The sequence below is a fragment of the Falco cherrug genome, chromosome 3 (assembly GCF_023634085.1).
Source record: "Falco cherrug isolate bFalChe1 chromosome 3, bFalChe1.pri, whole genome shotgun sequence".
Taxonomy (NCBI): domain Eukaryota; kingdom Metazoa; phylum Chordata; class Aves; order Falconiformes; family Falconidae; genus Falco; species Falco cherrug.
In genome coordinates, this window is record NC_073699.1 from 73784453 (window position 1) to 73801604 (window position 17152).

Here is a 17152-nt window from a genome sequence, read left to right on the forward strand (position 1 = left end):
TTATTGTTGTTGTGGTGTTCTTATTATGCCATTTATATTCTATTAAGGGTTATGGCAAAATAATGTAATTTCAATCTTTATTATTGAACAGAAGCAATTTTGACAATTCAGAGCAGTGGTTTTTGTCTGGAGAAAGAAAACCCCACAGCACTATTTTTTTTTTTTATTTAATGGGGCAAAAAGACAGCCAAAATGATGTGGTTTAATTTACGAATTAACTACAAAAAAAATAAATAAAAAGTATAATACCTACACTGTAGTACAATCTATGGTTTTATTTTTCTTAAGACTTGACTGTGTGGTAATCAAAACATATAAAAGACTCCTTGACATTATTGTAATGAAACAAGCCATTTAGAGGTATTGCATTTAGAAAATCTTTTTTTCCTACAAGTTTCTTAGGCCTTTTTCACAGAACAATTTTGAGTCTCAAGAATTAGTCTTAGAGACTTCCTCTCTGTAGCATTTTCAGGGATTTCTTTCACAGTTCTTTCTTATATTAAGACAAACAACCCATTAATTCTCAGCTTCTTAAATCCACCTCAGCAGTTACAAAGCAGAGACAGCAGTCTGTGGTGAATCACCATGAGAGGTTTCCTGCTGAATGCCTCTGCTCCATGGTGTACAGCTTGAGGAAATCTGATGTAATATATGTACAAGTTTCTATCAGACTAAATGAGTTCAAGATATTTCATTCTCACTTGAAGTTAAGTGCATTGTTTTCCCTCAAGGAGATCCAGGCATTGGCTAGAGTAATGCATAAATGCTCAAGCAGCGTCCCTTTGACAATGGAGAAGACTGCTATCCTCTCAGCTACCATTACCTCCCTAATTCTTTCCTAAAGCCTGAATTTTAGTGGAGTTAGTTTTCCACTTGACAGAACATTACAGAAATACAAGAGGAAAATTTGGATGGCTTGTTAAAACAACTTGATTTTCAGGATGCCATGTTTTTTTACCCATTGTGTGAAAAGCTCATCTTGTTTAAATTCATGCAGGGAATGTGTGGGTTTTTTTCGTGGAGCAGAGACATGATCACATTAATTTTGAGTCCTTTGTTACCCATTCTGAAGATGAGGTCTCCTGAGAGACTTAGAAATAGTTAAATTCAATTCATCTGGCATTACAGTTTTCACATCACTTCTCTAGATCCAGAAAACACCTGCCTTCTTGGACATCACTTGGTGGCCTCAACTGCAGCAAAGTAAATGTACCACAAAGAGGTCCAAAGACAATTTTTCTTGGAAAGATGTATGCAGCTGGTTGAAGCAGAAGTGGATTGCAGCTACGGATCGTAAGAAGCAAAAAGCTGCTGGAAGGAACAGTTCTCCGACATTGCTGCACCCCTTCCTCCTCACCTAAGCTCATTGCATTTCATGTACAAAGTGTTTGCACCACTGAAATTCCTGCTCCAATGCTGACAGCTGATCATTGTCACTAATGTTGCCAGGCAATTAAAATTTGCTTAGTCAATGAAGGTAGATAACGTTCACTTTCTTGGGGCCCAATCCACATTTCTGGTGCATGCTTCTCTGAACCTGTCATACCTGCTGCCAGCTACCCTGCAGCATGTTTTCTGGTGCCTGCTTAGATGTGCAGTTCTCCTGTCCCACTGTCAATAGATGCTGGCCTGGCCTGACTGGATCTGTGTATCTGAGTGGCTGGTCTGCATATGAACAGTCACAAACCAGACAAAAATGGAACAGCAGTATGGCTCTTTACGTTCCACGACTATCCTTGCAATATACAAGTTTCAAAATCCTGTGATGTGAAGCCTGTATGTCCCTCAGACATTGCAAAGCCCACAGCCATCTGTGGCAGGGTTAGGTTCAAGCTGATGCTTTTGTTATAGGATTGGCTTCTCAAGGTCAGAAGTTGAGTCTGAGAAATTGTCTTTTAGGAAGCTGGCCAAGACATAGAAGCAATCTTGGCATTTGACTTGCACTAAAAATGTCTCTGTCCAGGCCATAAACATCACTGCATGGTGGAGATGGGGCCATCTGGGCCCTTTTTGGTGACTTTGTGAAGGACAGCCTTGGCAAGGTGGCATTATTGAAATGGTCTATCTACTGTTGCTTAGTACCTTTCTGATTTTGCACGGACATAACTGAACAAACACTCACAGACCACTTGCCTCAGCCTCTTCACTGCTCATGGACACCATTTGCTCCTTTGCTTGGGGCATGCCTGGCTTTTGAAAAAAAGATGGGTATGGAAGTAGATGCAGGCAGTGTGCAATATGATGAATGCAGGATGCAGCAGGCACAGACGGTAGGGATGCATGCTACCTCGTTCCTTGCTCATATTTTTCCTTCCTTTGTGTTTCTGCTAGAAGGCATGACTGACTCTCAAACGTGGGGTAGCCCAAGGGGCCTGTAGAGCCCTTCAAGTATAGGGCAGCGTGCCTGTGCCAGGCTGGGCATGCCCAAACGGCCCACGAGGTACAAGTGTGAGAGCTGTTCATCTTGGGACATTTTCACAGTGGGCAGATTTATAGTATCCTAATGTATGTGTATGGACATAGCCACAGCAAACCTTTTGCAGTTCTCATTTGGGTGTCCCTGCCCTTTGCTGAACTTATTTTTAATGATATCATGTCCTTCACTTCAGCTTCATTCAGTCACTACTGGTCCTAACTTTTCTGCTGTTTGCATTCTTCTTTTCTTTCCATATGCCATGCCTGTCCTTAATAGCCTCACATCCCCTCCAAGAAAAGCAGTCACGGATTGACATTTGTTGTGATCATGCTGTTCAGTTTGTGAATTTTATTCCTTCCCATCATTTTCATATATCTTGTTTAATTTAATTGTAAGCGGTTTAAAACAGGGGCAGCTTTTCTGTGTTCATACAATGCCTTTCTTAATGTGTCTTTGACCTCAACAATTACTCAGGTGCAATTATAATAGTTATTATCAGCTATAATAATTATTCTAGGACCAAGAAAAATACAGTCATATCATTAGCGCATTCCTCTCTGGTTCTTGAGCAATGAATGAGCCTGAACACAGTTGTGTACTTTGCCCTGTGTATTGCAGTCATGTTGGTTTGGAAATGTTTTTGAATATTTACAACGAACTTTTCAGAAGTTTTTCTTGTCCTGTGCAAAATGGGATATTAACCCACTGCTGACCAAGGAATAAATCTTAGCATTTTATCTTGTTGGTTTTGTCATTATGATTATTTCAGAGATCCTTTGAAGGTGTTTGCATTTTTCACCTTAGACATTTGTCAGAAAATAACAGAGGTTTGAAACTGTTCTGAGGGGAGCTAGAATAGCCGGAGAAAGGCCTGAGTAGTGTGAGCAGAGTGCAGGATGGTAAAGTTCAATGATGCATTTAACACGGGCAAATACACTCTCTCCTGTGTCTTAACAAGACAGCACAAACATGTAACCTCATGTATGTGAGGCACATAAGGATTATCAGATTTTCAAAATACTTCCCCCAAATTCAGATTTTTTAAACAATAACGTTGGCAAAGAACTAATGTAATTTATTTACATTTTGGATGCTCTTCTACAAGTATTACTCTTCTTAAAAGTGCCTAATGCAGAGAAATTATTTCCAAGTGCTGTAGAATTTGTTTGGACTTACTAATTTTTAGCAGAAAAAACCCTCAAGCTAAGATTCAATGTTTAGTCTGTATTTGTCCATAATGCTTTGCTTGTGTGTTCCTCTCTAGGTTTATTTACTTGAAAAGCAGATCTTGTTCATAAGTGCTCCATAACCAATGCTAGCAGCTGAGTGAATACTCAGAAGACGACACTGTCTTCTCATGACACACACTACAACAGTCTTCTCTGAATGAGGCCCAAATCTGATCCTCCTATATTCACTTTTCTTACCCCTGACTGGAATACTAAATTAATGTGCTACCCACCTCACCACCACTAAGAAACAAAGCCAGTTCCAAAGTGCATTAAGGGTAACAGGTGCAGATTTCTGATGAGCTATACCTTATAATAGAAATTAATTAAAAATGTGGATATCCTCCAGAAGCCATTGGAATAAGCTAAGTGACGTAGAAAGTATGGCTTGTAGCAATTTTATCACTCTAGCTCACTTCTTAGGGAAAATTTACAGTATGAAAAGTCCTAAGGTTACATGCAATGTGATCCTCAGGTCTGGGATGACTGTTACCACTCCAGAAGGAGATTTTTAATTTAAGACAGTTCTGTGAAAAGTCTGCTCAGTGCTCAGTAGTGCAATAAGTCCAAATCAAATGTTAGGGCTTACCAGAAAGAGAACACAAGGTAAAACACAAAACATTACACCATTGTGTAAATACACAGGTTTTGGAGAGATCCCAACCCACTTTACACTGACAACCCCTAGATCTTGTATTGAAAAAATAAGCAAATAAGCAAACCTTACATTCTCCAGGGTTTCACAGATGTCCATTGTATCTTCTTTCAAAACTCTACATCTGGAACACTCTGAACAGTCAAATTCTGTCACACCTCTTCATTTCAAAAAAAAAGATCAAATACATGGAATAGCTCTGCATAAAGAACAGCTTAATTGGGTGGTACTCTTCAGCCCAGAGAAAAGGAGCTTTTGATACAAAGGATGTCTGTGAAACCCTGGAGAAGGTGAATAAGGTTTGGTTGTTTGCCTATTCTTCCAATACAAGATCTAGGGCTGTGAGCATGAAGTGGCCTAGGACTTTTCAAAACAAATGGTGCAAATGTCTGTGACATTGTCACAAGATATATCTAGTCTGAGGAACTTCAACCTGAGGAAGCTATTAGTGCTAAATTATTTGCAAGAATTCAAGATCTGAACAGCTGAGTGAATGAAAAAGGGTGAAAAAGAGCATGAAAATGAAAAAGATTGTTAAGTACAAGGATACTACCTGTGGCTCAGAAGGCTCGTGCTGAAAATTGTTCAAAGCTGGAATGGTATTTGTGGGAAGTACTACTGTGCAGGCACTATTCTGTTGTGCTTAGGCGTCCATTTCTTGTTCCAATGAGAGACCAGATTTAATTTGTGCATCTGGTTTGATCTAGTACACGAGGTTTTATATTCTTTTGTTAAATTCTTATGAAAATTGCCTGAGACTTTACATAGTAGTAAGAATGTGTTATTATCAGAATCAAGCACTGGTGTTTTTCAGAGTTTAAAATGCTTAAACATGCCTTTAAGATGACACCTTTTTCTGACTTTCCCTTTTATTCCAGTGTTTGTGATCAATAAAGATGATTTCTGACATGTAGTCTGCCCATGATGTTGTAAGAGCTCCTTTGTTTATTCATATACTTTGATGAACTACATCATTGTTATGGTGTTGCAAAGACAAATAAAGAATTACACTTGTAATACTAGAGATCTGTTAATATTTTTTTTCTCAGTGTTATACACACCTACAGAGCACATGGAAGACAGTGGTTTCCAAACCATTTAATTTCCTTATATTATCTAATACCAGGGAGCAAATATCATAATTATCAAGACAGCATGTTCTCACAAGTATATTGGGCATTCTAATAATGTCTTGATTAATAGGCAGGACCAGTTATGTAGATTTGATTTGGTTACATTTACTATTGCTTTGATTATAGGTACAAATAATAGTACTAAATGCCTCTTTCATTTTGTGGATATTATAAAACATTCAGATAGTCACCCAGGGGCTCTGCTTCTGCCAGTTTTAATGGGTTGTCCTCCTGCTGCTCACATTCCAGTTTTCATTCAGGCCCTCCTGCAACTGTTGCAGTAGAAGAATTGCAGAAAAAAAAAAAAAAAAGTCTAAAAGAGTGGTTGCAGAGAAAAAAAATCACAGCTACATTTTATTCAGATTCTTCTACTATGAAGCAGAGCTGCTTTTGCAGTTAGTAGCTTCCTTGTTGCAGCTGATCCAGCACGAGACTTTCTATAGCTGTTATGTTCCTGTGGTGGTAAGAGTTGTTACTCTACCGGAGAAGTCCCATTGCAGAATCAAACTGAGGTGTCAAGCTAGAAAAATGGATTCTGCCTTCAAGATAAGTTCAGAATCTTCATATGGAAGAGCTGATTATCCTCCATAGTTCTGCTCTTTATACAAACAGTGTGGCTTCATATGTGTAACACAACCCATGGGTAAAGTTGCAAAACTGCTCTGCTGGAATTGCAGGGACTGTAGACCTGCTTCCGAGGTCTGAAAATATTAAAAAGCTAAATGATATGGGCAGAAGAAATGTGTCCATTTTTGACTCATTTTGCAGTAATATGAGTTATAGAACTAGGAGTGGTTTGCCCACAGATGAGGCTTAAAAAGGGCTATTTACATCAATGGCAACAAAGTAAAAGCAAAGAATGGTACTTCTTTCAAAAGCAGTTTTATTTGGCACTGGCTGCTGACAAATACTAGCTTACAGCCTCATCTAGTCCTGAGGTTTAAGCCCTTACCCAGTGAAGAAACTCTGAGCCAAGAGTCCCAAACCAATGCTTTTCCCTGTTCATGTGCTATGTTCACATGCCAAGCTTCTGATACTCCTTCTCACTTTCTCCAGATAGGCATGCCTCCTAAACTCTGCTCCCACAGCCTGAGTAATTGCTCTCTAAGCACAATATATGTTCAGGCTTCTGATGTAGAAGTTGTGAGGAGCTGAAGGATGCTCAGAAGAGACAGGCTGCTGAGGAAATGAGGTTTGTTACATCTTTGCAAACTGAATTTTCCAGAGATCATATTTGGGTGAGCATATCTAGGAATATCAGAAGGTAAACCTGTAATAGTCCCACAAAATTCCATGCATTGCTACAAACTTTAAGGATGTCAGGTTTTAATGGATGTAGTTAACAGTATGTCTGTAAGTTAATTAATTTATTCATTTATTTTACTCAATGTAGCCAAAATAATGTATCTTCTGAGTCCATTCACAAATTTTTCTCAAACATCTATTTATGTTTAGGCACTGCATTTCCATTCATATAAATCCCTTGATTTTAGAGATTATACCCTACCTTATTCTACTGTGGGAACTGAATCAGATTCCACATTTATTTACCACAAGGTTCCTTTAAGATCAGTGCAAGGTTGACTTGAGCTTAAACTGACTGCTTTTAATAGCTAGATTAGAATTGTTGCTTATCTCAGTGTTTTCTCACTGTCTTTGTCCATGGCTTGCAATATGCCTAGGTCTGAATGCATGCATGTCAGGTAAGAGGCAAGTAGGCACTATTACCTTGCTGAACCTATGTAGCTTCCTTGTTTTGGATGATTAGGGTTGCAGAACTGCGGTGTTCTGACCCTAGTAGCATTGGATAGATTTGCAGAATCAAGCTCCAGTTATTTTCCTACTGAAACATCCAAAGAACAAGCATATTCTATGAAGCTTTAGGTTAATGTTGATTAGACTTTAAAAAGTCAGCATATGTCTTTTTCAGTATGTTTATATCATAAAGAGAGAAAAATTAGTCAAGAAAAAAACAACTAAATTTTTAAGATCTCTTTTTGCACATCTGTGATGTTTTCTGGAACATTCAGATTATGTAAAGATGAAACGTTCCTGTTTCATGATTATAACAAAGCTAATTGTTCATACTTACTTGAAATAAGGCAAAATGAGGTCTCTGTTACAAAAAGATGTGAAGCAGTAGAGAGTTCAGACATATCTGTCCTGGAATTCAGGTGTATTTTTATTGTCTGACTTGATTTGAATGGGGTCACAGCCATGACTGGAATCGATGTATTGACTAGCTTCAATTTTTAAAAATGCACACATTTAAGCATATTGTAAATCTCTAAATTGTGTAAGTAAAATAATAATTTAAAAAACACTTGGTGGAATAAAAAGTACTAAAATACAAGAAAATAACATTCCCTTATAGTTCTTATTTGTAAATTACATCTGGGAAACTAAAATTTAACAGAAATTTTGAATTTTAATTGCACATCTTGCATTTTCCTATTATTCTGTTAAATTTAAACTCAGAAATTCATGGGACACCTTTCATTTAAACTACAAAATTTTCAATTGGATGATAGACTGCAGGACCGCCAATGTGTTGATTGATTCCTACAAAGGTCTATAGAGCAACTGCTTATTACTGGCAGAACAGTGAAGATGAATGAAATTACACTAGTCAGTGATCTCTATTACTCTCTCATTTTTCTGGTTCTGTGAGTATGAAAAGGAGGTCTGTCTGTCACACCTGTGCACTGGTCATTCTGTCTGAAGACTCTGCTGTTTGGGCAGTAAGAGGCCTGTCACATGTTTGTGACCAGTAAAGTGGAAGCAGTAGATAAATTCTCAGTAAATCTTAAACGCACTTGGAAGCTGCGCAGAATGGTATTAGGAAAGAGATGCTGAACATCCCACAAAAGCCATTTTTTATCATTGCTATTTTGTTTATAAAATGCATCTTAGGATGAAGTAGGGCTTAAAAATGGTAGGAATGAAATTTGGAGGAGTTATCCTAGTCCCACTCTTTGAGTCAATACAGAATTTCAAGGACTGGGTTGCTATTTAAGATTTCTGCTGTAAAGAGCTTATAGCTGCAAGTCCTGATCTTGCTTTTACTATGAGTAATTTAGTTTATCTGAAAATACAGCATTTCAGACTCCAGTGGATCTCAGTAGTTGCATAATGTTAAGCATGTATTTGCAGAATTGGAACTTAAATGGATTTCAGCAAGAAATGCAGAGAAAAAAATAGATGATAGTAGGCATGTGGACAGCTGATGTGTTTGTATGTCCACTGGTTGTTTTAAAATCTTTTTCATTTCTTGTTGCTTGGAATATCACAAATATTTGACTCCAAAGTCAAAGGGAGATTCAGCACATATTCTACAGGGTCATTCTGGACCACCACAAGGTTTTTGTGGTCAGGCTGCCTTTTTCTTTTCCAGATCTTTCTTCTTCCATTAATATAGTCGGTTCTTTCTTGTGTTTGTCATTTTCACTATTCTTTCCAGTTACTTATTTAAAAGAAAACAAACCCTCCAAACCATTACATTAACAATAAAAAGTATTCACTCACCTCAGCCCTCAGTGTGTATGAGTTAGTTCAGTCCATTTATACTTTTTTTGTCTTGAAACTCCTCCATCATTCTAATGGGAGGATGAAGATTTGTGGCAGTCCTTTTTCACTTGCCAATGGGGGATCTGGCACTTTTCATCTATTTCTTGTGTAGTTTCTGGAAGTCACCCTAGATCTTCATTATCATAAAGGAAGGGCCTTTGGAGCTTGAAAATATATGTATGCTTTTAACATAGGCATATATGTAAAATTATTTCAAAAAGATGTTGATAATGTTTTAGGTTGTGGCAATACCCAAAATAATGTAACTGCTTTCTTAACAAATACAGAACTATTCCCTGCAGAAAAATGTTTTTTATCTGGAATGATGAAGCAGATAAAATGGAAGAGAATTCTACAGAAAACCACAGCAGACAAGGCTTTTCACTAATGTGAAGAATCTTGTTTCCATTTCTTTCAGGATAGTTACAGTGTACAGGAAAACGGTGGAAAGAAGTGAGAAGGAAAGTGCAGATTTCAATTCTCTTATGCAATGGAAGTCTTTTACAGCTTGGGTGGGTCCTCTGCCAGAGGCCCCTCCAGATGTGGCCCTATGGTTACCAGCCAACTACGAGGCCATAGTATTGGCTCTGCATCAAGGCCATGCAAGTGTTTGAAACAAGTTTGATAGTGGATGCAGTGATCACCAAAAAGCATAGTTTACAGTGGACCAGTGTGTTTAGGAACCACTGTTGTGACCAAGACAGTGTTAGGAGAGAGGGTGTCACTAACCTCCTCCAACACCTATGCTTTATGAGTAAAGGCTGGCTGGAAAAAAAGGTTATGGCTTTGAGTATCAGAGGTTCACCTGTTTCCCAGAAAACTCCTTCATAAATCGGCTCAAGTCACACTCTCCTTGATGCTTCCCACTGTGTACTTTCAGCAGCTTCCCAGTAAGCAAGCCAGCTTTTGCTGATCACATTTTTTCTTTGCTTTCTCTGTCTGCTGAATAAGAAGTCTCCTGCCTCTCGTTGAGATGGTGAGTGTGTCTAGGCTAACTTTTAAAAATGCTACCAGAAGCTTTCAAAGAAGGCTTCTAGAATTACAATGAGGTTCCCTGACATTTCCTTTTTTGTTGTTTTCACAGTTTGATGCTTTCTTTCTAGAATATCTTCATATGATGTTTCAACTGAGAAAACATTTTTCTCTTTGCTTCTTCCCCCCTCAGCTTTCAAATGTGTATCAATCAGTATCTCATCTTATATTTTAAGTTAGCTAAAACGCAAAACTCAGGTAGAATGAACTGGTCCCACCAAGATACATTCCTGTTTCCATTGCTGCATCATCGCTCCTGCCTGGCTTTGCTTTATCTAACTTCAGAGTGAGTGGTAGTAGCACATCAGCTTTCCATCTATGATATTGGTTCTTTTGCCTGCTTACTCCATAAAATAAGATAGTAGCCTCTATGAGTAAGTGCAGATGTCCTGGAACTGTACATTTACATTTTGAGATCATGCTGTTAGCTGGAGGGAAAACCTCCCGTTTTGTAGTCATTTAAGGGAAAGTGAGTAAATACCCACTACTTAAATCAATAGAGTACTCTGTAATCACCTTGAATAAAAGCTTTTTTCATTCATGAATCAGAAAAGCACTATTTAGCATTCTTACACTGCATAGTGTTATGTTCTGAAAGCGACTTATCGTGAAGAACAAATTAGGGTTTTTTTTCTAAGCCAGACTGATGCCAAATTCCTTTTACTTTGCTTAAGAACCAGTCAATTGCCTGCTTTTGGACTTTTAGGTAAACTTTTTTGTAAAAAGTTTGATTTAGAAAAGTATACCAACAGACTTATTCCTTAGTAATTCATAGTCTTTCTCCTACTTAATCTTGCTGTGACAGATACTATGAGCTGAGGCATCCTGCCTATGACCTAGTCATTAACTATCAGTGTTATTCAGTCTCCCCAAAATAGTATTCGACATCTTTATTACATTACTATAAACAATCATCAGAAACTGGGATAAGCATTAACATATATTAAGTCTCGTGCAGGTCCTATTTGTCAGAAAGAATTCTGGAAAAGTCTGTATTAAAAATGAGTTGCACTTTTCATTCTTTGGACTTAATAGCTGATTTTAAGAGGCATTTCTGGTGAATGAAAATACTAGTGTATTTGAAATAATTTCCTTAAGAGTCTACAGGAAAATAGTATTATACAGTTAGCAGAGTTTGCTTGAGAAAGGAAGAGAACTAGGCTGCAAGAAGACTGATTTTTATTTCAGCGCTTGAGAGGATGTTTTTTCTTAGATTATGAATGGCATGGGAATTCCTCTCTTATGAAAGCAAACTTGGAGTAAGCCTCTAATACTCTCCTAGGATTCTGGATGATGGAACTTTGTATTTAGATCAGTCAAGTGATGCTTTACCATTGTGGTCTTTAAATTTTCTTTTCTGTCTTCATCGAAATCACTTTGTCTAGTGTCTTACTCCTTATTCATCCTTTGAATTCAGATTAGCATTTACATTTTCTGCTCACAGCTTACCTCAAATTAGGCTCAGTATCTAACGCTTCAAGCCAATCTGAGAGAGAGTTATAATAGGAAAAGAATAGTATTAGGCTATACCTTATAGGTACTGAGGTGAGAAAATAGTTCAAGTTGAGCTGCAAATATGAAATGCATTATTTGCAGTGGAATGTTGGCTTTACTAATTAGCAATATTCATGTTTTCTATCTCAGAAATAAAGTAACTAGCTGAAAGACGAGGGGGAAAATCACTTTTACTGTATCAACTTGAAACAGTTTGCATCAAAATAGAGGCCAAAAATAAAAGAAGAATAATTGTGGAAAATAGTGGCTCAGTGTTGCAAATCTGTCTTCATGCTTGAAAAAAATATAATTGATACTAATACCTATAAAATAGCAGGTACTTATATTTGCCTAGAGATTGCAATGATAGTGCTCATTGTTCCTTTTTTGGTGAATACTTTAAAACTAACCATCAGGTATATGACACCACAGGACCTTGCTCCAATTACATATTTGGCTACCTGAACTGTACAGCTGCTATCATCAAAGCATCAGAGTGTCTGATAGCCCATAAGGCTATGGTTTATTTTCACAATTTTATGATTAAAAATACTTATGCTTATAAGTCAGTGGACCTATGTGACTTACATACACAACCATAAGTGGCTGTGTTTCTTCCCTACTGAACAAATCTGCCAGAACTCTGTCCCTTCCTTCGTTGTCCACAGATAAGATGTTTGTGTATCATTTTTATTCTGTTGGCTTCCTATAGTGGGAGGGCTGTTGGCTGCTGTCTGACTTCTGACAGTCTTACAAAGCCTGCCTCCATCCCTGGGAGAGGTAAAGCAGGTGGCTGCTGTAGGAGTCTGCTTCTGCTTTTAGAGGTGACTAATGAGAAATGCTCAGAGCTGGAATGGTGATACTTCTGCTCTGTTCTTCTTCATTTTTGTCTGTTGATCCTTTCCCAAACTACTTATTGTCTTTCTAATATTCTTGTATGAAGATCATATAAATGGGAAAGTTGTTCAGGTATCAGGCAGTGCCATAGATTACCTTCCCTTGGCAAACTTGGCCAAGTGTGACAAAGCATTCTAAAATAATCTAAAACAAGTGAAAATGTGGGGTTTTGTAAATACTACTTCTGTGTCTTTCACCATGCATGAAGTCCATGGTACCATACATATTTATATTGGATCTTTGATATATAACTATCTTCTAGCTCCCCAACGCTGTATTCTACACTATTTAGGAACAATTTTCATGTATAAATTAATCTTTTTGATATGGTGGTTCTTTTATGCCTATATATTGACTTAGGCTTTGTAAACATGATAGAGAAGCAATTGTTTTCTGTCCAATTAGCCCAACCTTTGCCTTGGCCGTAAAACTTTATGCAAAATATTCCTTTCAGTCTTTGCAGTTCAACTAAACAAAGATAGACTTATAACTCTTAAAGATTTTTTGGCAAACTGCTAATAAGAGCTTTTTAAAATATATAAGACCTTCAGCTGATGGAAAAGTATAAGAGGGGAAAAAAAGACTGTACTCTTGCACAGGCAGTAATGATGACAGCACCATTAATAACATGGATCATTAAAATTTATAAAAAGCTATACTTAATATAGGATATAAATACATTTCTCAGGCAGAGCTATGAAATTTATAACTTTTTTATTGTCACCAGAGGACCTTCCTCATGCTCTGCACCCCTCCACTGTCTGCCTCCATCATAAATCACCGTGTGGTTAATAACCTAGATTACAACTACCAGTTGCATTTACAGAATTAAATATTGACTATGTGAAAATGTTATTACATTTTTACTGATCGGAAGACTGCAGAAGCCCTGCAGGACATGTAGCTGGACAGAAATATCAGTGTAATATTTGTTAGAAACACAGTTATGGGATTCTTGGTAACAAGTGATAGTGTTTTCAGAAATAGAAAAGTAGGTGGTGGAAAGTGAACTCCTTAATTTCATACCAGGCAACACGTGTCAGCCAGAGCAAGTTATATATTAAAGGCCATCTCCTTTTGGGCTGAGAAGTTTCAAGGCCAAATGTACGAAGTAATTTTTAAAGGTGAGTATGTGTGCTGGCAGAGAGATACATCAGAAAGCCTGACAGCATTGCTCCTCAGGTCTGAGAACTTGGTGGAATTGAGCTGCACATATGTCAAGTAACAGGGCTTCTGCCAGGTTGTTTGGGAGACTGGCTTAGGTTTTAATACTTAATGAGTTGTATCCATTTGATAACATGAAGTTATCCAACTTCATGTCTCTTCTTCTGTTTTATCATTGTGTGAATAATTCCAAGGGCCTCTTGAATTTCCTCTTCTTCACAACATATGAATTATGTTCTGAACATATAAGAAAAAATAGTTTCTTATTAAAATTAATTTAGGATTTGGTCTGTGTTATTCACCTAATTAATTGGTTTAATCAAATCTTTCCTTAGCGTCCTTTGATATTTCGTTTTAATGCAATTTTTTGCCAGAATTCAAGAAAGCATCATGTGTCCAGATAAATTGCCACTTTCGTGTCACTACCTCATTCCTGAGCTTCTTCCTTCCATCTGTATGTGTTTAGTTTTTTGGTCTCTTTCTCCTGAATGGAAGTTCAATGACCCACCTGCCCCACATTGTGAAACTAAAGAAAGGAAAGTTCTTTTGAAGTTTCCCAGACGTAGTATCTGTGCTGCATTGGAAGCAAACCCATGCTTTTGTGCTGCAACACATTTTAATAATTATTTCAATACAACTCTTAAGTAATAAATTATTTTTCAATAAATCATTGATTTGAATATTTGTCAAATTTAAACCTAAACAAGGAAGATTTAATTTACCATTTTGACCTGAATTTCTACATGATGCCAAAACTTTTATTAGGCATATATTCTTTGTCTCTGCACATTTTCATGCTTATCTCCAAACCGCATTTAATTCATCAGCAAATTCTCCATTATCCTGCTGGTAGACTGACAACAGTACTGAAGGAGGTGTTTCATTTCATTCATAGGTGAAAGGATGATATCCTCTTTCATTATCATATGGCTCTCCCTAAATTGTCCACAGTCTCAAGAACAAGTTAGAGTTTTCAATCTGTAATAGAACCCAAGCTTTGCCTAGTTTAAATATTTGTAGTGAGCCCTTGCTGCATCTCAATGCAAATCATATGGAAAAATGTCTTCACAGTAATGATTGTGGAAAGATCAGATACTCCATTCCTTATCCTGTTAAAATTTTTTCTGGATTGAAAGAAAAGGGCAGTTATTCTGGAGAGTCTCATAGATGTAATTGCAAAAGTGCCAGATTTGTGAAGTGTTTCATTTTTTCCTTTGATATCTGACCCTGCTCATAACAGTCCTGACCACTTGTCAGATGACTTTAATTAACAATTATTTGGTGTCACATTCCATAATTTATTCCAGGTTAAGATGGCATGGAAGTCTGTAAGTGCACCTTTGCTGTAGAATGGTTTGATATGTAGTGATTAATAACTGTTAAAGCATTTTCAGAAAGTTTTTCATTTTCTCTGTGTTAATATATTTAAGATTAAATCTTTTTACTTTCTCTGCAATAATAATAACGTTGTAATAATACTTGACTTTTCCCCCAAGTTCTGTAGCAGATCAATATAGTTTACTTTTATACCAAGGGGGTATGTAAAATCTATTATCATTGAAGGAGTTGTCCAAATTTATTCTACTTTGCACATAGTTCCTCTTAGATCAAATGTTCTAGCATTATGTACCAGTGAAGAGCCTGCTAGAAAGTGGTGGCAGCCATGTTTGAGGGAGCAACAGGGAAAGAATTAGAAATGTGAAGTGTTGTTGAGTGGTTAGAAATACGGAATTGTGCGCAGCAACAAGCAATTTATGTCCCTCTGGACACATGCAACAAACGGTGAATAATTCTTACTAGAGAGAAGCAATGCTTGCCCTACCTAAGAGTCCTGCTGTCACACAGTTCTCTGGCAGTATGTATCAGTATGGGAAATCTTCTGAAAGGCTACCTTTGTCTCCCAAGTGGCATTTTGTGTATCAGTCCTTGAGGCACTGACATCTGAAAGCCTCGTTATTTGTTTGCATGGCCAGACAACTTCCTTCTGTGTCCTTTTAGTTATGGTAGCAACACAAGAGAGGGATACATTTAGGGAGCAAAAAGAGAAAAATAGAGGTCAGGAAGAAGAGTAGAAAAAAGGTACATAAGGGAAAAGATGACAGCAGAATCGTAATTTTCACATGAAAGAGGTATCTACCATGTTAAAGCTCTGAGATATGTTGTGTAGGACCTTCTGGATGGCTCAGTCTAATCAAAGCATCTCTTAGGACAAGGAATATGCCAGCACCCCCATCTTGAGCATCAAAATCGAGCTCTGCTTCCTTCTCGCTAGGTTTTTTTAACCAAAGACTGTGAAAATAAGTGAGGTACTGAATAGCTGCTCTTTTTTCCCCGGATAGGCTTAGTATCAGAAACTTTGACCTTAGTTTAATGACTTAGCATTTCTCAGATTTCTTTGAATTACTTGAAATGTCTCAATATGTTATTAGAGTTAAGTCATTATGCTTTTTAGTCTGGATGGATTCAAACCTGAGGTGGGGAAAATCGATCCATAAAACGTTATTAGGTATCATGGTTTTACATGTCTTTTAATGTATAGTGAAGCAAACAGCTCTGAATCAGGCACTAGTGTTAGGCCAATGAAATGTCTAAATATGGTATTCAGATATTGAGGCTTGTTAGCAGAGTCACCAACATATTCCCAGGAAAATGCCAAAAAGGATGAATTGTGTCTCAAATTTAATGCTCTTTAGTTTTATAATGGAGGTAGACATATACCAACCTACATATAGTAACTCAGGGATTAGAGTATCTTCTGTTTGGGGAATTTAAGCTTTGTCTGAAAGAGTTTCAATTTGCACCTTCCAAAGCAAGTGCCTTGGCCAGCAGATAAGGGAACATTCATGAGAAAGGCTGCTGCCTACTGATTAGGACTTCCATCTGTAAGGGAAAAGACTTGAGTTTTGAGTCCTCCTCCAGTGCATATTTCCATAATTCAAGTGTAGCATATGCTGCATACTTCCAGAGCTAGCAGGAAGGTGAGAGTGACTCTCAATGATCTGCATTCTGCCCTACAGCACTTAAATGTCTGAATACCTCAGTTCTTTTGTAGACCTTTGTTACTGCTGGCTTTTAAAGCAAATGCAAAATGAATCAAAATTTCAGAAAATGTGTGTTCTGAACTTGGAGGAGAACAGTTGTATAGCTCTGCTCCCCTACTAAGCACAGGTGAAAAAACAAGAGGTCTAAGACCTGTCTTGTGCTGTTAAATAGGAAGACATAATCACACTAAGCAGCAGGGAACAAAGACTTTTGGATGAAATATGCCAGTAGACTTACAGCATGCCATACCTGTATGAAGGTATGTTGAGACTTGGAGTTTGGGGCTGCCTTCAGTTCAGGAGATGAGAAGGGCAGGACAGCATCTAGAAAGACCTCTGCAGTCACGTGAGTAGCCAGAGGCAAGGCAATCTTTGGCAACAGGCTGGCCAACTTGGTGAGGCAGGCTTTAAACTGAAAGATTCTGGGGGTGGGGCCTAAAGTGGCAAAACTCATGCCATTGCAACCAACTGGGGAATAAATCAGGCCAACCAGAGCAGCAACAAATGTTCCTTAGCTACCTCCC